Genomic DNA, 26,025 nt, shown 5'->3' with positions numbered 1-26,025 from the left:
CCATATAAATCTAGTATCCATAACTTGCAATATTATATTTTTCCAGAAAACATCCAGCCCCCCTTCACCTTGTTTATTGAGTCAGACATCACAACATCATGTGGCAGAGTTCCATAGTCTCATTGCTCTTACAGTAAAGAATCCCCTTCTGTGATGATAGTGAAACCTTCTTTCCTCTGGATGTAGGGGATGCCCCCTTCTCATGGTTACCGGCGTAGGTATGAAAAGATCACTAGAAAGATCTCTGTACTGCCCATTCATATAATTGTAAATTGTGATCAGATCACCCCTAAGACATCTTTTCTCCAAACTAAATAACTCCAAGCTTTATAACCTCTCTCGGTTGTGTAATCCTTCCATACCATCAATTATCCTTGACACCCTCCTCTGCACCCTCTCCAGCTCAGCCATGTCTTTCTTATATACAGATGCCCTGAATTGGACACAATACTCTGTCTGTGGTCTGACTAATGATTTATATGAACATAGTAATGCTGTTATGTCTGGGCAGGAAAGGAGTGCACACAATTCTCGCCCACTCCTCTGTCCCTGCCTACTTACATACCTGCCCTAGATGACAGGTCTGTAACCACAGTGACAGTCCCTTCCTAAATATATGAGAGACAGTCAAAAAGTCAAAACAATAAACTACAAAACTGACAAAAGGCTGGAGGTACACGACTAACAGAAAACAAACCTAAACACGCACACACAAAAATACATAGTCAGAGGGCCGAGTCTAATCCTGGAGAGCATGAAGTATGGTAACAGAGTATCAAAGGGAAGTCAAAAGGCAAGCCAAAAGTCAAAAAACCAGAATAAACAGAATGAGGACAGAGATAGCTAGGTAAGTTACTAAGAACTATCACAAGCAGAGAATGACTGAAAAGGACCTCCTTATAAATGCCTGAGCTGCAACCAGGAAGATTCTAATTGGCTCAGAATGCTTAACCACACCCAGGAGCACAGAGGCATCATCCCAGCAACCAAAACAAATAACAGGGCTAGAAATCATTAACCCTATGGGTTCTGGCAGAACCAGTCATCACAGTAACCCCCCTTTTAAGAGGGGCCACCGGACCCTTACAAATCTTAGCGGGTCGAGAGACAGATGGGCCATCGATCTCCTCTATCGTGTCCTCATCCTCAATATACCCTCCTGGGACTAATTTCCCAAGTTTGGGAACCCTTACTTAAAATTTAACTTTTATTGGTTTATATCAAAATGTGGTATTGTGAGGAAAAAAAAATGTTGATAAAAACCACAGTCATTGGGTCAGTTTTGGGTTAATATAGTATATCCCCACTCAATTTAAGATATATGACTACTCGATTGAATTGACTTTGGAGGGGGCGGAGCATGTGAGCGGACGCGTGTTTGAGCGCCGCTCTGAGCACCTGGTGCAATCAGCCGGCCAGCTGATGAACTGATCCCTAGTGTTTGCAATAGAGGGCCTGCTGCTGTGGAGCGCTGCGAGTGAGCTGCTCGGACCATGAGAGTGCCGTACCTGAGCGGCGATACCCAGAGCTGCCTGTCGCTGGTGTGAGGAAAAGGTTGTGAGTGTGGAGGCCGCCGTGGAGGGACTGCTGCTGTTGAGAGCCCATGGGAGTTGGGAGACAGGACCGGTGGAGGAGCGGAGAGACGTCGGCTGTAGCTGCGCTCGGAGGTGAGAGGAGGCGGAGACTCACGTGGGACGCCGGCTCTGGGAAGCGAGAGTGGAGAGACGGAGTGGAGGGGAAGGAGCGGTGGTGGTGAGAGGAGCAGAGCTCCAGAATGTGTATAATTTAATGGAATAGGGAACTAAATAAGGAAACCCCTGGATTTGTTTTTGGCAAGAACCTATAGAGAACTGGGACATTTTGATGTTGTTGCTGTGGCTACTGGTGAGCCCCAATTCTAAAAAGGAACTATTTGTGCTGCTCCGATATTCAGGACTCTCCCATTAACAACTAATAGTTTACTCTTATTAATACAGGTTCTAGCATATGTCGTGTATGGTCACGCCTTGCCTTAGTGGCATATACTCGGGGGTACACTGATTCCTGCATAGATACAAGGGAACTCATAATAGCATGTATACAAAAAGAATATCGAGTTCAGACAACACCTTAATAATTAAAATCATGATTTTATTAAAGCAATTTAAAAAACAATGTAAACAGACGCTAATGATTGGAGATGGGATTAAGGTTAGATTCCAGTACAAAAGAATAGGGCTACTGCCAGCTACAATAGGCTTGCATATAATATAGTATAGAAGGTAATCAGTATGGTTTCTCAGTTTCAAAGAGAACTGCACTACACATAAATTATTACTACTAAAGTGCTCTATACACGGTATTTATAGTATACACTAACCACAATTGTGGGTTTTACTAAATATAAATTAGTGCAAAGAAGTGCCTGAGTATATTACAACACAAATGTGCATATATACATACAATGTATTAAAATAATAATATTGCGCAACAGTAATATAACAATATAATAATCACTCAAGCACTATCTATGGATACATGCAGACTGCAGAGAGACACAGAAACTAATCAAAGCGCATATAATAACCTTACCCATATTGAGCTGCGGAGCCCTGACCCCTACGATCGTTTCGGTTTCCCTTTATCAAGAGGTATTCTGCCCCGTGTGACGTCACGCTCCGCCCCTCAATGCAAGCCTACGGGAGGGGGCGTGATAGCTATCACGCCCCCTCCCGTAGGCTTGCATTGAGGGGCGGAGCGTGACGTCACACGGGGCAAAGGCGTGACGTCACACGCCGCCGGCCCTGTAGTCGCCTGTAATCAGACCCAGAGCAAACACGCTCCGGGGACTGATTACAAACGGGGTGCCGCGTGCATGATCACGGGCGTCCCCAGCTGCGGGACTCCCGCGATCAGGCATCTTATCCCCTATCCTTTGGATAGGGGATAAGATGTGTAAGCACCGGAGAACCCCTTTAAGGGGAAAAAGGTATAAACCGGCTGGATTACCGGGTGGGGAGGATCAAGATAGAGGATTGCTGGAAATTTGGCAGTAGGTTTTTTTTTTTGTCCCAAACACTTGAATGAGGGTATTGGTTTGGGATGTAAGGGGGCTGGCGGAAAGGGTAAGACGAGCAGCAGTCCATAAAGTAATTGAGAAACATCTACCAGGTATTATTTGTCTATTAGAGACGCACTTGACAAAAGACAACATACATATTTTGCAGAGGAAGTGGGTTCTGAAACAATTCCATTCAGTGCAAATGCTATTCCAGAGGGGTAAGTGTGTTAATACATAAAGGGCTGAAGGTAGAGGTGTTAAGTTCAAAAACAGACAAAGAAGGAAGGTATGTATTTCTGGTGCTAAATTGGGAGGGAAAAAGACTGCTGCTCGCTTTCATCTATGTGCCACCCCCTTTTCATTAGGAATATTTCATGAGTTATGTCGGTTTTGACAATGATAAAGGAGGTATCCCAATTATGGTGATGGGAGATAATAATGCAGTAATGGATGAAGGGAAAGATAGATTAAGGATAGGGAGACAAAATCGGAGTGGTGGTACAAGGGGATTAAAGAGAATGGTGGAGGAATTAGGATGGGTCGATTACTGGAGAGAGCGGAACCCGTAATTAAGAACATTCTCGTGTTATAATAAATCTAAGGAAACATTATCTCATATAGACATGATAACTGGGGATAGGGAGATTATACAATGGCTAAAGGGTATAAAATATGAGCCCCGAAGTATATCTGATCATACACCGGTAATGCTCCAAATGGTAAATAGAAAAACACGCTAGATAAGTACGAGAATAGATCCATTTTGGATAGAAATATGGGGAGAGGATAGTGAGATAGGGGGAAAAATAAAAGCACACATTGAGATTAATGATGGAACAACTTCGGAGGGGATGGTCTGGGATGCCTTCAAGGCAGTATTGCGAGGTATTTGTAAGGAGAGAATAGTAAGGATGAAGAAAAGATCAAAGAAAGAGGAAGAAGAGATGAAAAAGAAAGTAGAGAAAGCAGAACAGTGCTTTGTAGTAACAGGGTTGGAAAAAGATAGAAAGGAATGGGAGAATGTAGTACCCATATATATACCTCACAGGTTAAAGTAGGGCAGGAAGAAATACGAAAATATGTGGAGGAATGTGAGCTACCAAAACTAACGGAGGAAATGGTAGAGATGTTAGAGGGAGAGATTACAGAAAGTGAAGTATGGAAGGTGGTAAAAGAGGCACCCAGATCAAAGGCTACGGGCCAGTGGGGGGATACCATTCGAGCTGTATAAAAAATATTCGAGTATTTTAGTTCCCAGGCTAGTGAAACTATTTAAACACATTCTAAAAAGAGGAATATTGCCCCCTTCAATGAAGGAAGCAATAGTAACGCTAATTCTTAAACCTGGAAAAGATGAATGTGAGCCAGACACGTATAGGCCAATTTCGCTGCTAAATACCGATACGAAGATATTGGCAAAAGTTCTAGCAGTAAGGTTGGCAAAGGTAATGCCCCTATTAGTCTCGAAAGATCAATGTGGATTCATGAGTGAAAGAACTACAGCAGATAATGTGAGAAGATTGTTTGGGAATTTACAGATGAGGGAGGAGGGGGGGAGGGGACCGCTCCATCCTGTCGTTGGACGCTGTTAAGGCTTTTGACAGGGTGGAGTGGTCCTACCTCTGGACAGTAATGAGGGAATATGGGTTTGGGGAAGGATTTATGAAGTGTATAGGAATTTTGTATGACTCCCCTAAGGCAGCGGTTCTGATAAATGGTGTGCAATCGGAAGGATTTCAACTGACCAGAGGAGCCAGACAAGGCTGTCCTCTGTCCCCCCATTTCTTTGCCCTATATATTGAGCCATTGGCAATAAGGATCAGGAATAATGAGAGGTTAGAGGGGTTCGGATGTCGGGGGATAGAGGACAGAATATCACCCTTTGCGGACGATATATTGCTTTATATTCGGAACACACAGCAGACATTGAAGGAGATTATAGAGGAAATAGAGGAATTCAGGAATAAATCAGGATTAAGTATAAACTGGAACAAAACTGTATTAATGCTACTAGACAAGCAAATGTCCCATGAGAGACTCAAGATAATATGAGATGGAGAGACGTTCAAGTATTTGGGAATAAATGTAGGAAAGCAAGTTAAAAAATATCCGGAACTAAATGTTTGGCCCATCCTAAGAAAAATAAAAGTAAAAATAAAAATCTGGTTAGGTTTACCACTTAGTACGGCGGATAGGATTTGCCTATTGAAGATGATCATTTTACCTCAGATACTGTTTGTGTTGACCAATAGTCCGGTATGGTTAGGAGAACAAGTTTTTTAGGCAGTTGAAACCATGGAAAGAGAACTTGTCTGGAAGGGGAAAAAAAACAAGAATGAAATCAAGTTATCTAAGTAGAGGGGTGAATAATGGAGGACTAGCTGTTCCAGATTTTAGACTATATTACATAGTTGCACAGTTGAGGTATGTAAAGAAATGGAAAGAAAAAGATGTCTGTGCGAATATGATAAAAGGGAAAAAAGATGAGTTATGAGATATGGGAGAATTCCTGGAATCTAAGCTGGGTGGAAAGGATCCCATAGAGGAAATCATGGGTAAAGTATGGAAACAAATGAAAAAAGTAATGAAGGTGAAAGGTTCATTTGCATATACAAGGTTATTTAATAACACAAGATTTAAATAATTAGAGGGGCAGGAATGGCAATTTTTTAGTAAATATAATTTGAAATTTTTAGCACAATTTTTTGAAGAAGAAAAACTCAGAACATTTGAGGATCTGAGCGCACAGTTTAAAATTCCTACCAATATGATGTCACTATTTAGGTATGCACAATTAAGAGAGGCAGTCAAAAAAATTGACAAGAAAGAGGAATTGAGAATTAATGACTGCCCAATAATGAAGGTGTTAAGGGAAGGCACAGATAAAAAAAATAATTTCTAAGATGTATAAAATAATGGTGGATGTTAGAAATAAGGGAGAAAAGCACTTTAGTGTAAAAGAATGGGAGAAGGATATAGGACAAGTAACAGAAAGGGAATGGAGGGGATTTGGGAAGAGAACCTTAATATTATTTAAAATAGTTCACATAGAGTTACCCAATTTTTTATAACACATAGGTTATATTACATGCCGCAACTCCTGGGAAAAATAGACAAATGTAAAAAATACAAATGCCCAAGATGTGAGAATGAAGGAATGGGGTTCTTCCATATGTATTATGAGTGTCCTGTGCTTAAAGAATTCTGGACGAAGGTGGCACGGATAATAGAAGGAAGGCTAGAATTGAAGGGAGGTGATAAATTGATATCTTGGTTATTAGGGGGAGTAGGAATGGAAGGAAGAAAGACGGACGAGATTCTAAGAGGGAAAGTGCAATTTGCAACAAGACTATTGGTGGCAAGAAAGTGGATGTCTAAAGAAGCTCCAACAGCTGCCCCCTCCTATTGACTTGCATTGAGAGGCGGGATGTGACGTCACACGGGGGTGGAGTCGTGACGTCACGATCTTCCGTCCCGGTGGTCGGAGAGTGGTGGAGAGTCTTAGATAAAGGTATAAGGTGGTAATATAATAATAATAATAATAATATCCAGGGGGTGGGTGGAGTGGGTGGGGTGATTATATATAAATATATTTGTAAGGAGAGGTGCTCTGTCCAATCGAAGCCAGTAGCAATTACAAGATGGATAGATACAATATTCTTTTCTCTTTTGCTCTTCTCCTTGTTGGTATGTTCTTTTTATTGTTTTTTTATTGGTTTCTGTCCTCCTTTTGGCACTCCTCCTCCCTCGTTCCTCTTGTATTAAAGTTGGAATGAAAATTGAGTGATTGAGAGCTTTTGTATTGCATCAAGTGAAGGAATTGAATGTGAGTAGTCTCCCCTAAAAAAAAAAAAAAAAAAAAAAGGAAAATATTCTTTCAAAGGTCCTCCCCAAAATTGTTGATCCTGGGGAGTGCATAATAAACGCATCAGCAGTGGAGCACAAGTAGTCAGAGAGGAGTGGGGCGTGAAGGCACAGCACTCTTCCCTGGCAAGGTGAGAAAAATTGTAAATACTAAACTAATAGGGAATGAGGAAAGTGAGGGGGAAAATAAATAAAACATTTTTTTGTGAGGAAGGAGGTGAGAGGGAGGAAATGAGTGGCGTGGTTGGGTCTGGATTGGAAGGTGGATTGTGAGAGGGGGAGGAGCCAAATGTTTTTTTTGGGGCATTGGAACCGGATGGGAGAAATGTATAGGGGGGGGGGGGTAAAAGGGAAAATTATTCTGAAATATCAATACACAATAGACAAAGAAAAATGGAAAAACAAGAAAAAAAAAAAGATATATGACTGCTCTTATCCAGGGGCCACTTCTGTTCAAAGGAATAATCCCTTTAGAATTTTACTCTATTTAGGTCATAGTCTCGATTCACTGTCCCAAGTAAGGGTTCCAGAGCTTGGGAAATTAGTCTCAGGAGGGCGTAAGCCTGAGTGGGAATTTGAGAAAGTATTATATATTTCCCGGGGAGACCCTTTATGGGTAACTTGGATTTATACTCATAGTCAATATCACACCATTCATTGGTGTCATCTAGCTCAATATTATCCTCATCGCAATCCTCAGACACAGGTTCAACATGAACAATTTTAGCTGGCTTCTTAGAACTCCCTGAAGATACATTACTTGATACAACAGGCACATTAATTCCCCCCAGAGACAAATTGTCAGGTTTACATTTTTGGGAATTGGAAAATACCTGTGCGCCCAAGTGGCCAGCACGATGACCACTTGGACGCGGACGTTTTGCACAGGTACTGATGAAATGAGTATCCTCTCCACAATAGAAACACAGGCCGTTGAGATACCGGAACCTTTTACACTTTTCTGGAGTAGATATGGAGCCAAGCTGCATGAGTTCCTCCTCAGACACCGGTTGATGAATGGAGAGACAGAGGAGGAACAACATTCTCGTCTACGTTCATGCAAACGTCTATCCAAATGTATCGCTAAAGTCATAGCTTGGTCTAAGATGTCAGGAGAGGGGTAGGTCACCAGCATGTCCATTTAGGATGTCAGATAACCCCAGTCTGAACTGGCAAATCAAAGCTGGGGTGTTCCATTTGGAAGCCACACACCACTTCTTAAAATCTGTGCAATATTCCTCGACAGGTCTACGTGCCTGTTTTAATGTACACAGCTGAGACTCAGCATACACAGCTCGGTCAGGTTCTGCATACAGAAGACCCAAACCAGCAAACAGAGAGTCCACAGAGAACAAATCAGGGGCATCAGGATAAAGAGAAAATACCCACTCTTGGGGACCTCCTTGCAAAAGAGACATAATAATACCAGCTTTTTGGACCTCAGTACCAGAAGAATGGGGTCTTAACCGAAAGTATAGCTTTAACTTTCACAAAAGGTTTTAAAAGCTTTTTGGTTCCCTGAAAAACACTCAGAAAGACTAACCTGAGGTTCCAAAGGAGCTGAAAGAGAAGTAAGAACAATTGAGAGTGAAGACTCAAGCTCCAAGATTATGGACAACAACCTCTGATTCAGCTGCTCCTGATGTTCAAGCCTCTTAATCAAGTCCTGGTTTATTCTAGACTGAGATTGAGACGATTCTTGCTGCTATACCTTCTTAGCTAAATCCTGGACCAACTGGGTTAGGTTCTGCATCTGACCAACAAAAGCTGTCATGGGGTCCATGACTAACAACAAAACAAATGCAGTAGTTGGGCCTGTGATAATGTCACGTCTGGTCAGGGAAGGAGCGCACACAATTCTCGCCCACTCCCCTGTCCCTGCCTACTTACATACCTGCCCTAGATGACAGGTCTGTAACCACGGTGACAGTCCCTTCCTAAATAAGTGAGGGACAGTCAAAAAGTAAAAACAATAAGCTACAAAACTTACAAAAGGTTGGGAAAGGCTGGAGGTACATGACTAACAGAAAACAAACCTAAACATGCACACACAAAAATATGTAGTCAGAGGGCCGAGTCTAAACCTGGAGAGCATGAAGTACAATAACAGAGTATCAAAGGGAAGTCAACAGCGAAACCAAAAGTCACAAAACCAGAATAAACAGAATGAGCACAAAGATAGCTAGGTAAGTTACTAAGAACTATCACAAGCAGAGAATCACTGAAAAGGGCCTCTTTATATATGCCTGAGCTGCAACCAGGAGGACTCTAATTGGCTCAGCAAGCTTAACCACACCCAGGAGCACAGATGCGTCATCCCAGCAACCAAAACAAACAACAGGGCTAGAAATCATTAACCCTATGGGTTCTGGCAGAACCAATCATCACAAATGCTCTTGGTAATGCAAGTGGTAATGCCACCCAAGATTCATAACTACCCTATCACAATATTCCCCTTATACCTTTTGGCATGCTTTATGCTAAAAAAAAATATTTATAAAAATTTCCTGTTTTATATTGACAATCAATATTTTATATTTGACACAAATAATAGTCTTTGTAGCTTGTGTATTGTCAGACCAACAGAGGTTTTAAACTGCATGTACTGCCAATACCTCTGTGGCCTCTTGATATTTGTACAGTACAATAATCTAGTATGGCTTAATGGCTTAAAGCTTGCCACCAATAGTCAGTTAAGATCATGTTCAAAATTGATGGAGTACATTATCCACTTTGTAGCCATTGGAATGCATGACTCTGTGTCTGGAATTGCAACTATTCACTTGAGACTGACTGTTCAATAATGTATCATTCTTTTTGAGGAAAAAAAGAACAAAAAAATTATAACAATAATAATAATACAGCCACTAAAACGATATACATCTAACAGAGTAATTATTGATCACTAGAGTATATATATATATATATATATATATATACACATATATACATATATGTGTGTGTGCGTGTGTGTGTGTGTGTGTGCGTGTGTGTAACTACTGATCAATTTACTGATATATCATAAGTTGCATTGTTGTGTTGCAAACTTGGTTTGAATAGAAAAACAAGTGCTTCTTATATTTGGGGATTTTCAAAATATCCACCAAAATATAAACTAGTCGCTTATACTAGAGTTTAACCTCTTCAGGACATAGGGCGTATGGATACGCCCTGCATCCCGAGTCCTTAAGGACCGAGGGCGTATCCATACGCCCGTGGGAATTCCGGCCCCCACCGCTAGCCGGTTGGGGACCGGAGCCGGATGCCTGCTGAAATCGTTCAGCAGGCATCCCGGCATATCGCCCAGGGGGGTCATTATGCCCCCCCATGTCGGCGATCGCCGCAGATCGCTGGACAATTCAGTCCAGCGATCTGCGGCAATTCCGGGTCAATCGGGTCTCCAGTGACCCGCTGACCCGGAATTACTGGCTGTTCGGGGGCGTCTCTGACGGCCCCGAACAGCCAGAGCCTGCAGGGGTGAGGTGGCACTGGTGCCACCTCACGATCGCCCTGATTCGTCGGCCGGTTTCCGGCCGACCAATCAGGGCGCCTGCTGCGGGTGTCACTCCCGCACCCGCTCCGCCCCTCTTCTGGAGGACGTGAGCGGGTGCGGGACGTGCACCCCGGGTGCTGGGGACCCCGATCCCCGGCGCCCCTGTTGGGATCGGGGCCCCAGGAGCAGCTGCGGCGGCGGGACTGACCTGCAGCGTCTGGATCGTTGGAGGTGAGTGACAGCCTCCTGCTGTTGCTTAGCAACAGCTCCCAGCATGCAAAAAGGGCATGCTGGGAGCTGTAGTTATGCAACAGCAGGAGGCAGACCACCACAACTACCAGCATTCCCTTATGGGCATGCTGGGACTTATGGTTTTGCAACAGCTGGAGGCACATTCTTTCTATGGAAAAGTGTACCTTCAGCTGTTGTATAACTACAACTCCCAGCTTGCACAAACAGCTAAAGTGCATGCTGGGAGTTGTAGTGGTGCATCTGCTGGTTGCATAACTACAACTCCCAGCATGCCCGTTGGCTGTCGGTGACTGCTGAGAGTTGTAGTTTTGCAACAGCTGAAGGCACACTGGTTGTGAAACTCAGAGTTTTTTTTTACCTAACTCAGTGTTTCACGACCGGTGTGCCTCCAGCTGTTGCAAACTACAACTCTCAGCAGTCACCGTACACCATGCACCGTACATGCTGGGAGTTGTAGTTTTGCAACAGCTGGAGGCACACTGGTTGTGAAACACTGAGTTAGGTCACAAACTCAGTGATACATAACCAGTGTGCCTACAGTTGTTGCAAAACTGCAACTCTCAGCAGTCACCGACAGCCAACGGGCATGCTGGGAGTTGTAGTTATGCAACAGCTGGATGTCCCCCCCAATGTGAACGTACAGGGTACACTCACATGGGCGGAGGATTACAGTAAGTATCTGGCTGCAAATTTTAGCTGCCGCAAACTTTCTGCTGCAGCTCAAATTGCCAGCGAGAAACTACTGTGAACCCCCGCCCGTGCGACTGTACCCTAAAAACACTACACTACACTAACACAAAAAATAAAATAAAAAGTAAAAAACACTACGTATACACATACCCCTACACAGCCCCCCTCCCCTCCCCAATAAAAATGAAAAACGTCTGGTACGCCACTGTTTCCAGAACGGAGCCTCCAGCTGTTGCAAAACAACTCCCAGTATTGTCGGACAGCCGTTGACTGTCCAGGCATGCTGGGAGTTTTGCAACAGCTGGAGGCACCCTGTTTGGGAATCACCTGCGTAGAATACCCCTATGTCCACCCCTATGCAATCCCTAATTTAGGCATCAAATGCGCATGGCGCTCTCACTTTGGAGCCCTGTCGTATTTCAAGGCAACAGTTTAGGGTCACATATGGGGTATCGCCGTACTCGGGAGAAATTGTGTTACAAATTTTGGGGGGTATTTTCTGCTTTTACCCTTTTTAAAAATGTAAAATTTTTGGGAAAACAAGCATTTTAGGTAAAAAAATTTTTTTTTTTTTTACATATGCAAAAGTCGTGAAACACCTGTGGGGTATAAAGGTTCACTTAACCCCTTGTTACGTTCCCCGAGGGGTCTAGTTTCCAAAATGGTATGCCATGTGGGTTTTTTTTTGCTGTCCTGGCACCATAGGGGCTTCCTAAATGCGGCATGCCCCCAGAGAAAAATTTGCGTTCAAAAAGCCAAATGTGACTCCTTCTCTTCCGAGACCTGTAGTGCGCCAGCAGAGCACTTTTCACCCCCATATGGGGTGTTTTCTGAATCGGGAGAAATTGGGCTTCAAATTTTTAGGGGTATTTTCTGCTATTACCCTTTTTAAAAATAAATTTTTTTTGGGAAAACAAGCATTTTAGGTAAAATATATATTTTTTTTTTACATTTGCAAAAGTCGTGAAACACCTGTGGGGTATTAAGGTTCACTTTATCCCATGTTACATTCCCCGAGGGGTCTAGTTTCCAAAATGGTATGCCATGTGTTTTTTTTTTTTGCTGTTCTGGCACCATAAGGGCTTCCTAAAGGTAACATGCCCCCCAAAATCCATTTCAGAAAAACGTACTCTCCAAAATCCCCTTGTCGCTCCTTCCCTTCTGAGCCCTCTACTGCGCCCGCCGAACACTTTACACAGACATATGAGGTATGTCCTTACTCGAGAGAAATTGGGATACAAATACAAGTAAAAATGTTGTCCTTTTACCCCTTGTAAAAATTCAAAAATTGGGTCTACAAGAACATGTGAGTGTAAAAAATGAAGATTGTGAATTTTCTCCTTCACTTTGCTGCTATTTGTGTGAAACACCTAAAGGGTTAAAACGCTGACTGAATGTCATTTTGAATACTTTGGGGGGTGTAGTTTTTATAATGGGGTCATTTATGGGGTATTTCTAATATGAAGACCCTTCAAATCCACTTCAAACCTGAACTGGTCCCTGAAAAATACTGAGTTTGAAAATTTTGTGAAAAATCGGAAAATTGCTGCTGACCGTTGAAGCTCTCTGGTGTCTTCCAAAAGTAAAAACACGTCAATTTTATGATGCAAACATAAAGTAGACATATTGTATATGTGAACCAAAAAAAATTTATTCGTAATATCCATTTTCCTTACAAGCAGAGAGCTTCAAAGTTAGAAAAATGCAAAATTTTCAAATTTTTCATCAAATTTACGGATTTTTCACCAAGAAAGGATGCAAGTATCGACAAAAATTTACCACTATGTTAAAGTAGAATATGTCACGAAAAAACAATCTCGGAATCAGAATGATTACTAAAAGCATTCCAGAGTTATTAATGTTTAAAGTGACAGTGGTCAGATGTGCAAAAAACGCTCCGGTCCTTAAGGCCAAAATGGGCTCCGTCCTGAAGGGGTTAAGGTGTTGAGCACTGTGAATAAGAATTACCCTGAGTGGAGATAGACAGGTCTTGCCTTACACTGTGCCAGTCAATGGACAAGATTCAGCTAGCTGGCAGAATCTGTGTGCACCATTCTGGGCTCCGATTACAGGGGTTCTTCATTCAGGTACATCTCATATAACGTGCACTTTAACAGTCTAAAGCAAAAACATTATAATAAACATTGAAAAACATACTTACTTACCAATATAGAAGTTAGTCACTGTCCTCATCTGTTTGTGCTTGGTGATGACATATATGACTAGTGAGTTACCAACAAGTCCGACCAACATGATGAGCGCAAAAAAAAGAGGTACCAACCATGCATCCACCAGCAAAGGGGGTGTCTGTTCCATATCATACAATGTTGCATTGAACTGAGCTAAAGACTTATTTAGGGGACCCTCTACAGAGTCATTAAAGCAAGAGAGATTTGATAATTCTTCTTCAGTTGACATATACTCAAGAGGGATTCCTGTAACTCCATTCATGGTTAGAAAAGTTGAAAAACAATCTTGTAGTTACACTGAAATCCACGTCATCCACAGTAAATATTGCAATTTTTATGTGAAAATATAAATTGTGAAGATTTCTTGTAGATCTGATTACATATAGTCACTATTTCTGACCAGTGCAGAGAACATGATTCTTCACAGTTATATAATTCCAGTAAGGTTGGATAATTCTGGGAATCGTGCTTCTTCTTAGCCTGAAGGTGTGCAGCTTGTAAGTAAATATAGGTACTCATCACAAACACGCGTCTCTTAAGTTTCATTGCATGTTCGCTGCCTATTGCTGCACAGCGTGTAATCATTAAGGCTGAGAATCAGTGAGCAGAGGACAAAAGGAGCACAGGCATAAGGCTTCCTCTGGGTCTTAATGCTTGCTCTGACAAATGGTGACATATTTTAGCATTATCCTATAAAAATATCTATAAGTTATGATAAAAATAAAAAATTAAAATAACTGCTAGTTTTAATATTTGTTCATGTTGAGTACTCACTATAAAAGCGTACGTTTATTTTAATAAATAAACATCTTAATCACAATATACGGTAAACAGAGGACAATTACCAATCCCTGTGATTCTTTATTGGAAATGTTCAATTAAAGTATTTCATGTAACCTACATTCGTTATTCATTGATTCATAATACAGTTAAAATACATTACAATGAATTGTAATACATTACAAGATACAGAATAGTCAATTTTCATATGCGATATTCTGATTAAACTTCTATAAGGGGATGATAGTTTTCCCTAGCTGCCTAAAGTAATATTATAAATGTTTATGAACAACGTAGGAGACAGGCACCTGGCACTGGTGCCACTACTGTGATGCGTATACTGTAGACAACATTCCTATGATCAACTCAGGAATCATTTGAACCGACCGAGCGGTGCTCACATGCAGAAAAAAAGTCTGTGATTGCTAGTAGAAACGGAGCACTTACCCGGGTGAAATCACTTCTTGCTTGGTTTATTGGGTTTGTTGTAGCATACAGGCAAGCAAGACAGATGGCACAGTGGGGGGAACAGAGGAGAAAGCGACAAACCGTTTAGCGCATCTGCGCTTTGTCAGGCCTATGCTATACACAGAAACAGGTAGTGCTAATAAGGTGCAACAGGGAAAGGAAGGGGGGGGGGAGGTACTGGGGGGGAAAAAACTGAGGAGAGATACAAAACCAGACATAGGAAAACACAGAGGACAAGGGAAAACAACAACATATAACTGGAAAACGTGGGGTGCAAGTAAATCAAAACACGTGCAACTTAAAAACAACTCATATGTTCAGAGCAACAGAACTAAGACATAAAGCATGACAAATTACAAAAATACACCCATTTCGTTTCTGTTCTTCAAACCTAGAATGCCTGTTGCTTCTGTTCTTTAAATCCACCTGTATTCTTTTCTCAGAAGCATGCCATGTCTGTCTTTTCCTGGTTGAGCCTGTTTTACTCCTTCTATACCTGCGAACTTCAAACTACTGAATTGTTATGGACCAATTTCATATGGTTGATAAAATGAAGAGTGCGGAGGGACCTAAAATGTTCCTGAATCCGATGGAATAGGGAAGTTTGGCTTTACCTATGTAATAAAACCCAAAATCACATATGATACAGTAAACTACAAAAGTGGAACAACACGTAATGCACTCTTTGAATAGATAGCCTACTAGTTGTTTGGATTTCCATACAACTTCAAGGTTATACATACAGAACAAACAAGAACCGCACTGAAAGTTACCCATCGGGCGACTATCGGTGAACCAATTAGATTTTTCTTTCTTTTTTTTTATGATGTTTTAAAAAAAATCTTGAATTGTTCTGTTCTTTCTGTAAGTAATGATTAGTCTATTTTCAGTACTAACAGCAAGATCTGAGTCCTGCTGTAAAATATACCAATGACTGTTGATAGCTTTTTAAATACAATCATTCATGGCGGTATTGCAAAAATGAAAAAATACATCTGTCAGGTTTTCTCTTTTCTTTAGGTTTTAAAAGGATAGCCCTTGGTACCATATCTATATGCTCTCTAGCTTTTTGGATTACTCCTAAAGGGTACCCTTGTTCATTCAGGCATTGGGTAAGATCCTCGACCTCTTCTTGATATATTTGAGGGTTGATATTTATTCTTGAGCCTCACCATCTGGCTGTAAGGAATACTGGCTTTGGTGTGAAACGGGTGGGAGGAATCAAAATGAAGAATTAAGTTCTTGGAGATGGCTTTTCTATACCCTGATGTTGTCACTGTGTTGTCTATGATGTAAATTTTGACATCTAAAAAGTCCAAAGATTGTCCTCCAAATTGAGAAGTGAATGTCATGTTCACTCTATTTTGTGCAAGGTAAGAGACAAATGCTGAAAAATCTTTTACTGTCCACTCCCAAACAACGAATATGTCATCGACATATCTATGAAAAGCCTTAATTTTACTAATGTAAGGGTTGGATTTAGTGTACACTAGATTTTTCTCCAGGATGGCCAGGAAGATAGTGACATACAAGCACGAGATGGGCGTGCCCATCGCCGTGCCGTGTTTCTGCCAGTACCACTGGCCATCCTGGAGAAAATTGCTGTTTGTGAGAATGAGCATAACAGCTTCAGTTACAAACTGGATGAAGAAAGGATATTTTCCTGTGCACTTCAGGAACTCGCTGAGAGCCTGTACACCCGGAGGCCAACCTGTAATTCTCCTGCCATTGAAAGCCATCCAAAATGGTAATCAGTTTGCCAGTGTCCCTCAAATATGCAGGGATTTATTTCGGCAGAGGAGAAACTAACCCCTCAATGTAAGAGGAGAAGAATTCTGTCGGAGCCCCAATCCCGAATACCATAGTGCAGCCAGGAGGGGGGGGGGTTTGGGAGAATGTTCTTATGCACCTTGGGAAATAAATACCAGTGCAGCTTGGTGGGCTTCTCTGGTAATAGTTTCTCGGCCGTTTTCATAGATAAGACCTGCTTTTCTACATACTTGTTCAAAAAGGATCTCAATTTATTGATTACTTTAGATGTAGGATCTTGGGACAGTTTTTATACACTACCACGTTACCAAACTGATTCAGCACCTCTGCATCATGGTCTTTCTTCCACCATACTATGACTGCTCCTCCTTTATCCGATTTGGAGACTAGCACATCCTCTCTTTCGGCGAGAACACGGAGTGCAGTTGTCTCGTCCAAACTTAAATTCAGACTAAAGGAGGGCTAAATGAGGGCTTTAATGTCATTATAGACTGAGCGGTGGAATATGTCGATGGGGCTGCCTGGGAGAATGGTGAGATTGAACTTGGAAGGATTTCCCCATACAAAAGAACTATGCTCATGAGAAGAGGGAGCATGGGAGACACTGGGCACTGCGGGTTCACATGCCAACTTGCTTATCATAACCACGCGTTGCTCACGTTCCCTGGTGAAATCATTTGACACTCTAAATCCCAGGGCACAATCTTACATTGTGTTTCGCCTTTTAGTTTAGATGCAAAAGTGACATTTTTATTGGTAGCTGTAGAAGAAAAAAAATGTTTTAATTAATTTTTCTAATAGCTTTATACAGCCGTCAGGTTTACAACAAGATTGCCCATGGTTATGTTCTCTATGTCACTGTTTTCCTTTTCTTTTGGAACTTGCGGGTGCCTGGGTCTTCTTCTCCCTACATGGCAAATCCTCCTAAAGGGATAGCTGGTTTAACGGATTGAACCACTGATGCTGGTCGCCCTCCACTTGGTCGTCTGATTGGCTGTAGTCTGACTCTGTCGTTAGGTAATCGGCTTGTCGTTGTTTTTTTCTATTCATATTCTTTCGTTTGCCATTCCAGTTTTTATTTAGTGGCTTGTTTTTATTCCAAGTAAATACTTGGTTCAGCTCAAAATCTTTCCTGTCACAAAGGAATTTGTCGCGTTTTACGGCTTTGATTATAGATTGTAATGTCGCCACTTTGGTTTCCAAATTCTTAATAAACTATTCATATTGTCTCTCTTGAAGTCTACTGCGTAGTTCACACTTGGCTTTGAACAAATCACCAGTGACCTTTTCATATTCAATTAGATTTTGCTCCAAAACTAGGGCTTGTAGGTTCAGAGAGTGCTGCATATGGCATTCAATCCACTTCTGCATGAATGTAGGATCCTCAGTGAATTGAGAAGGGTTTTTGAAAACTCTAAGACCTTTTGGAAAGTGTGGCTGCTCTGCATAAGCTTTTAATGAATTAATAGTCCAAAAAATGCTTGTCTCACGTTCAGCAAGGGATACAATTCTAAATTCAAGCATTTTGGTGTTCATCAGGTGGATCTCATCTTGAGACTCAGACTGTGTAAAAAATCCCCCCGCGTCTGCTCGCCCAGCGCTCACCACTGATTACATAGGTATTGTGTCCATAATCATGCTTCCTCAACAGGTGGCTGATGCCGTGCTCAAGGTGAACATAACAGGCAGTAATACAGTGGTCCCTCAACATATGATATTAATTGATTCCAGGAGAACCATCATATGTTGAAACCATCATATGTCGAGTACATATGTCTATGTAAAAATGGTAATTGGTTCTGGGGCCTTGGAACCATTGTATGTTGAATACATATCTCTATGGGAAACTGCCAATTGGTTCTGGGATGACCATTGTATGTGGAGTGTATGGGGAGTGTTTAACAAACCAGGGTGCCTCCAGCTGTTACACAACTACAACTCCCAGCATGCATGTACAGCCATTGACTGTCTGGGCATGCTTAGAGTTATAGTTTTGCAACAGCTGGAGGCACACTGATAGGGAAACATTGATGTATGGGGTGTATAGTGTGTATATGTATTGTATGTGATGTGTGACATTGCATACAGTACTGTACAGTTCTTTAAATACCTTCAGGGGGGACAGAAAGTCCTCCATTACGATCCTGCCGACTACAGCTCTATAGGAAAGGAAGGGGAGGGCAGCCAGCAGCTCATTGGATGCCTGCAGCAAGATGCTGTATGCTATTGGCTATGGCGGCACTGGGGGGCGGGGCTTACACCAAGCTCACAGTGGAAGCCTGTATGAGTTAGCAGGACAGCATGTGAGTAACAGGAGGCAGAACAGGGCACACGGGGCACATTAAACAACTATCTGTCAGTTGCTGAAGTTGTCAGCGCTGTCAGATAGCTGTTTGTACGATGGACCCGACACACAGTAGCATCATATGTCGAGGCTGCCTTCAACATACAATGGGCTCTGAGAGGCCATCATATGTTGAAATGATCATATGTCGAGGCCATCATAAGTCGAGGGGTCACTGTATATGAACAAAATAGGAGACAGGAACCTGGCAGTGGCACCATTACTGTGATGCATATACTAAAGACAACATTGCTATTTTCAACTCAGGAATCATGTGAACCGACCGAGCGGTGCTCACGTGCAGAAAAAAGTCCATGATCACTAGTAGCAACAAAGAAAAGTATAAACAGAGCACTCACCCGGGTGAATTCACTTCTTGCTTGGTTCATTTGGTCTGTGGTGGCATACAGGCGAGCAAGACAAATGGTACAGTGTGGCGGAACAGAGGAGAAGGCGACGGACCGTTTAGGGCGTCTGCGCTTCGTCAGGCCTATACGCAGGAACAGGTAGTGCTAATAAGGTGCAACAGTGAAAGGGAGGGGGGAAATGGGGGGAAAAACAGGAGAGATTCAAAACCAGACATGGGCAAACACAGAGGACAAGGGAAAAGGGAAAACAACAACATAACTGGAAAACATGTGGGGTGCAAATAAATCAAAACACATGCAACTTAAAAACAACTCAACTGTTCAGTGTGTAAAAACTAAGACATAAAGCATGACAAATTACAAAAATACACCCATTTTGTCTCTGTCCTTCAAACCTAGAATGCCTGTTGCTTCTGTTCTTTGAATCCACCTGTATTCTTTTCTCAGAAGCATGTCATGTCTGTCTTTTTCTAGTTGAGCCTGTTCTACTCATTCTATACCTGCAAACGTCAAACAACTGAGATCATTGTTATGGACCGATTTCAAATGGTTGATAAAGCGAGGAGCCCACTACTCCAGTGCGGAGGGACCTAAAATGTTCCGGAATGCGATGAAATAGGGGACATTTGGTTTTACCAATATAATAAAACCCGAAATCACATATGATACACAAACAAGTGATAAACTACAAAAGTGGAACGACATGTAATGCACTCTTTTAATCTGATTAGTTAGCTCCCTAGTTATATGGATTTCTATACAACTCCAAGGTTATACGTACAGAACGAACAAGAACCGCACTGAAAGTTACCTACCGGGCAACTATCGGTGAGCCAATTAGATTTTTATTTCTTTTTTTATGATGTTTTTAAAAAAAATCTTGAATTGTTCTGTTCTTTCTGTAAGTAATGATTAGTCTATTTTCAGTACTACCAGCAAGATCTGAGTCCTGATATAAAATATACTAATGACTGTTGATATCTTTTTTAATACAATCATTCATGGCAGTATTGAAAAACGAAAAAATACATCTATCAGGTTTTTTCTTTTCTTTAGATTTTAAAAGGGTAGCCCATGGTACCATATCTATATGCTCCCTAGCTTTCGGATGACTCTTAAAGGGTACCCTAGTACTGTGTTGTCTATGATGTTATTCTATGTTTATTTATTTGAGATAGCATTTATATACCAAACACATTCTTTAATATCTTTAATATCAAAGTTAAATGATACATTAAATATTTCCATAATTTGCTTAAAACTGATTAAAAAATATACTGAGTACACAATATACCTTACTTCACAATCTAAATTTTTTATAATAAAAAAAATCCATGCCATGGGTAGTTATGGCAGAAAATAGTGGGTACACCTGACATGGAAAATGAGTTTTAGTTGCTGCCAAGGAAAATAAAATCATGGGGTGTATCAAAAAGGGCATAGATTCACACAGTGAAGAAATGGATATATCACTGCACAATTTACTACCTAGACTGCACAGTTTTGGGCACCAGTGTACAAGAAAGACATAGTTGAACTGGAGCTAGTTCAAAGGCAACCAGAGTAATAAATGGAAAGGGAGGAATACAGTACCCCCAAAAAATCGTCTTATGTAGGTCACAGGAAATTATTTTAAGAGCTATCACAATGGTATATGAAAATTGTATAGGCACCACATTTATTGGAGATGCTTTTCAGTATCGGGAACAATGACACCTAACTAGTGAGAATGCCCTTTCATAGCTCCCTTGTGGTAAAATGTATAATCGCTATATGCACTGTGTTGGTCACCTGAGTTGGTTTTCTTATGTATGTTCCCTGGGTCCATCTCTGAAATTAACAAAGGGCTTCTGAACTACATCAAGCAGTAAGTTTGGATTATCCCCAGAGTGAAAACAAATCCTCCTCTCGTTCATGGCTGATGTAGATGAAAGCTCTTGTGAAAGATGTTATAGCCAGTAAAAACAACATATACTCCAACTGTTCTCAATCTGGCTACTCTGGTTCCAATTTAGGATCTCATTAACCCTTACTATTTGCCTTTATAATAGCTCAATGCATTCCTGCTATCTTACTCACATCTGCTTTCAGGTACCTTCCCCCTCCCTTCTTTCTCCACCTTTCTCGTTACCTTTACTTAGTGCAGGGGTCCTCAAACTACGGCCCGCGGGCCACATGCGGCCCGCAGAGCGCATTTACCCGGCCCGCCGGGCGTTTTTGACTCAGGACATCCATGTGTTCCGAAAGATGCTTTCGGAACACAAGGATGCCTCTGTTAAGTCCCTGCGGCCCTGGGGACCACCGGGTACAGGCGCAAGCAGCGACGTCACTGACGTCCAATGCGTGCGCCCATGGCAACCGAGCGGAGGAGCGGAGAAGCAGAGAAGAAGCAAGGACGCGCGCTGGAGGTAAGTGTTTACCAGCGGCGCGTCCTTTCGGTGTTCTGACCACCGTTCCTCTGGTCCTGCTATGGCCGGAGCGGTGGTCGGAACACTGAAATGGGGCAGTACACAGGCATACAGCCTCCAGCCATACTGTATAGCTGGAGGCTGTATGCCTGTGGGGGAACATACTGCCAACGTAATTTGGGGAGCTATACTGCCAACGTAATTTGGGGGACTATATTGCACCTAATGTGGGGGACTATATTGCACCTAATGTGGGGGAACATACTGCCAGCCTAATGTGGGGGACTATATTGCACCTAATGTGGGGGGAACTATACTGCCAGCCTAATGTGGGGGACTATATTGCACCTAATGTGGGGGGACTATACTGTCAGCCTAATGTGGGGGACTATAATGCACCTAATGTGGGGGAACTATGCTGCCAGCCTAATGTGGGGGACTATATTGCACCTAATGTGGGGAGCTATTCTGCCAGCCTAATGTGGGGGACTATATTGCACCTAATGTGGGGGACTATATTGCACCTAATGTGGGGGACTATAATGCACCTAAAGTGGGGGAAAATACTGCCAACCTAATGTGGGGGACTATATTGCACCTAATGTGGGGGCACTATTCTGCCAACGTAATGTGGGGGACTATATTGCACCTAATGTGGGGGGACATACTGCCAACGTAATGTGGGGGACTATAATGCACCTAATGTGGGGGGACTATACTGCCAGCCTAATGTGGGGGACTATATTGCACCTAATGTGGGGGAACTATGCTGCCAGCCCAATGTGGGGGACTATATTGCACCTAATGTGGGGGAACATACTGTCAGCCTAATGTGGGGGACTATATTGCACCGAATGTGGGGGACTATATTGCACCTAATGTGGGGGACTATATTGCACCTAATGTGGGGGAACATACTGCCAGCCTAATGTGGGGGACTATATTGCACCTAATGTGGGGGAACATACTGCCAGCCTAATGTGGGGGACTATATTGCACCTAATGTGGGGGAACTATACTGCCAGCCTAATGTGGGGGACTATATTGCACCTAATGTGGGGGAACATACTGCCAGCCTAATGTGGGGGACTATATTGCACCTAATGTGGGGGACTATATTGCACCTAATGTGGGGGACTATATTGCACCTAATGTGGGGGAACATACTGCCAGCCTAATGTGGGGGACTATATTGCACCTAATGTGGGGGAACATACTGCCAGCCTAATGTGGGGGACTATATTGCACCTTATGCAACATAATGTGGGGGAACATACTGCCAACGTAATGTGGGGGAACATACTGCCAGCCTAATGTGGGGGACTATATTGCACCTTATGCAACATAATGTGGGGGAACATACTGCCAACCTAATGTGGGGGAACATACTGCCAGCCTAATGTGGGGGACTATATTGCACCTTATGCAACATAATGTGGGGGAACATACTGCCAACCTAATGTGGGGGAACATACTGCCAGCCTAATGTGGGGGACTATATTGCACCTAATGTGGGGGAACTATACTGCCAGCCTAATGTGGGGGACTATATTGCACCTAATGTGGGGGAACATACTGCCAGCCTAATGTGGGGGACTATATTGCACCTAATGTGGGGGAACTATACTGCCAGCATAATGTGGGGGACTATATTGCACCTAATGTGGGGGACTATATTGCACCTAATGTGGGGGAACATACTGCCAGCCTAATGTGGGGGACTATATTGCACCTAATGTGGGGGAACATACTGCCAGCCTAATGTGGGGGACTATATTGCACCTAATGTGGGGGAACTATACTGCCAGCCTAATGTGGGGGACTATATTGCACCTAATGTGGGGGAACATACTGCCAGCCTAATGTGGGGGACTATATTGCACCTAATGTGGGGGACTATATTGCACCTAATGTGGGGGAACATACTGCCAGCCTAATGTGGGGGACTATATTGCACCTAATGTGGGGGAACATACTGCCAGCCTAATGTGGGGGACTATATTGCACCTAATGTGGGGGAACTATACTGCCAGCCTAATGTGGGGGACTATATTGCACCTAATGTGGGGGAACATACTGCCAGCCTAATATGGGGGACTATATTGCACCTAATGTGGGGGACTATATTGCACCTAATGTGGGGGACTATATTGCACCTAATGTGGGGGAACATACTGCCAGCCTAATGTGGGGGACTATATTGCACCTAATGTGGGGGAACATACTGCCAGCCTAATGTGGGGGACTATATTGCACCTAATGTGGGGGGAACTATACTGCCAGCCTAATGTGGGGGACTATATTGCACCTAATGTGGGGGAACATACTGCCAGCCTAATGTGGGGGACTATATTGCACCTAATGTGGGGGGACTATACTGCCAGCCTAATGTGGGGGACTATATTGCACCTTATGCAACATAATGTGGGGGAACATACTGCCAACGTAATGTGGGGGAACTATACTGCCAACCTAATGTGGGGGAACATACTGCCAGCCTAATGTGGGGGAACTATACTGCCAGCCTAATGTGGGGGACTATATTGCACCTAATGTGGGGGAACATACTGCCAGCCTAATGTGGGGGACTATATTGCACCTAATGTGGGGGAACTATACTGCCAGCATAATGTGGGGGACTATATTGCACCTAATGTGGGGGGAACTATACTGCCAGCCTAATGTGGGGGACTATATTGCACCTAATGTGGGGAAACATACTGCCAGCCTAATGGGGGGGACTATATTGCACCTAATGTGGGGGGACTATACTGCACCTAATGTGGGGGAACTACAACCTAATGTGGGGGAACTATACTGCCAACCTAATGTGGGGGGACTATACTGCACCTAATGTGGGGGAACTATACTCACCTAATGTGGGGGGAACTATACTGCACCTAATGTGGGGGGAACTACCCAGTTCCCATTGAAATACTGGTAAGTTTGTTGATTTTACTTTACTTGTTCTTCATTTTAAATATTGTATTCATTCCCGTTTTGTTTCTTCACTTCAAAATAAGATATATGCAGTGTGCATAGGAATTTGTTCATAGTTTTTTTTTTTTTTTTTTAACTCTGGCCCTCCAACGGTCTGAGGGACCGTGAACTGGCCCCCTGTTTAAAAAGTTTGAGGATCCCTGGCATAAAGTATGCCCGAACCATTTATTTTGAATAACCTGACGTTAAAAGGAATAAAGTTGTTTAAACATGTTAGATGTGATAGATTACATGAAAATGTTCTAGTAGTTATCTACAACCTCCTGCCTAACTTATTTTCTTTCTCCTTTTCTATTCTAACTATATATTTTTTCTTCTTTTGGGCACCTTATTCTCTTATTTATTTGAATACAGGAATTACATGGGACAGAACCTCTACGACGGGTGGGACGCCATTTAGACGGTCAGTATACATTTACATGGGGGAGCGGAGGCTCACCCTCTCTGCGCAACTGCAAAAACAAGGAGAATACATGTAGTAATATGACACTAAAAATGTATTCACAAAATACAGAAGTCCGTATCCAGCAGGCAGACATTTGTTGCATCCAAGAGACGCACCTGAATAATAGCGACTTACACAGACTTAATGTGAATTCAGGTAGAAGAAACAGACATGGACGCACATCGACAATCTTGTATAATGATCTAATTGCTTCTCAGCAATACTAACAAACTAACAGGTTGTTAGCATACATTTTTGATCAAAAAGTACAAGCCCACTCGCCACGTCAAGGCCACCTATTTAGAGTGGGTCCCTAACGTCCCTAGCATAAAATGGCGTAGCACTGGGCGGCGACCACCACCGCCGCGGCACTAGTGCCCACAGGGGGGGAACGACCCACTGGCAGAGTGGCCCCAATGCCACTCAAACCAGTCTATGGGCCGCACCCCCCCCCCCCCCCACAGACACGGCGCCATGGCGGCAACGGACGCCGCACAGCACCACACCAGTGTGAACAAGATGTAACAGCACACTTACCATGCTCTCCCAGTCAGACTGGGAGGCTGCTAGGAAAGAAATGGCCCATGTGTAGCTAACTACTACTTATATAGGGTTGGGCTGAGGGGGTGGGGAAGAGTGCAGACATATCTTCAAACAAAAAAAAGGAGGGGATAGAAAACACAATGTGAATTCAGGTAGAAGAAACAGACATGGTCGCACATCTACAATCTTGTATAATGATCTAATTGCTTCTCAGCATAATATCAAAAACTAACAGGTTGTTAGTATACATTTTTGATCAAAAAGTACAAGCCCACTCGCCACGTCAAGGCCACCTATTTAGAGTGGGTCCCTAACGTCCCTAGCATAAATTGGCGTAGCACTGGGCGACGACCTTGACGTGGTTTACACTT

At 42.8% G+C, this 26,025-nt stretch overlaps 1 protein-coding gene across 2 annotated transcripts in view; it reads right to left on the bottom strand.

The window, feature by feature from the left end:
• LOC130275885 (G-protein coupled receptor 54-like) overlaps nucleotides 1-26,025 on the bottom strand; it is a 218,165-nt gene that overhangs the window by 117,152 nt on the left and 74,988 nt on the right. For both annotated transcript variants that reach the window (XM_056524506.1, XM_056524507.1), the window contains exon 2: nucleotides 19,250-19,402. The gene's annotated coding sequence lies outside the window, so the exon portion shown is untranslated. The remainder of the gene's footprint in view (nucleotides 1-19,249; nucleotides 19,403-26,025) is intronic.

Source organism: Hyla sarda, chromosome 1 (genome assembly GCF_029499605.1).
Source record: "Hyla sarda isolate aHylSar1 chromosome 1, aHylSar1.hap1, whole genome shotgun sequence".
Lineage (NCBI taxonomy): Eukaryota > Metazoa > Chordata > Amphibia > Anura > Hylidae > Hyla > Hyla sarda.
The sequence above is the reverse complement of the archived record's forward strand: the minus strand, read 5'-3'. Positions and strand labels throughout refer to the sequence as shown.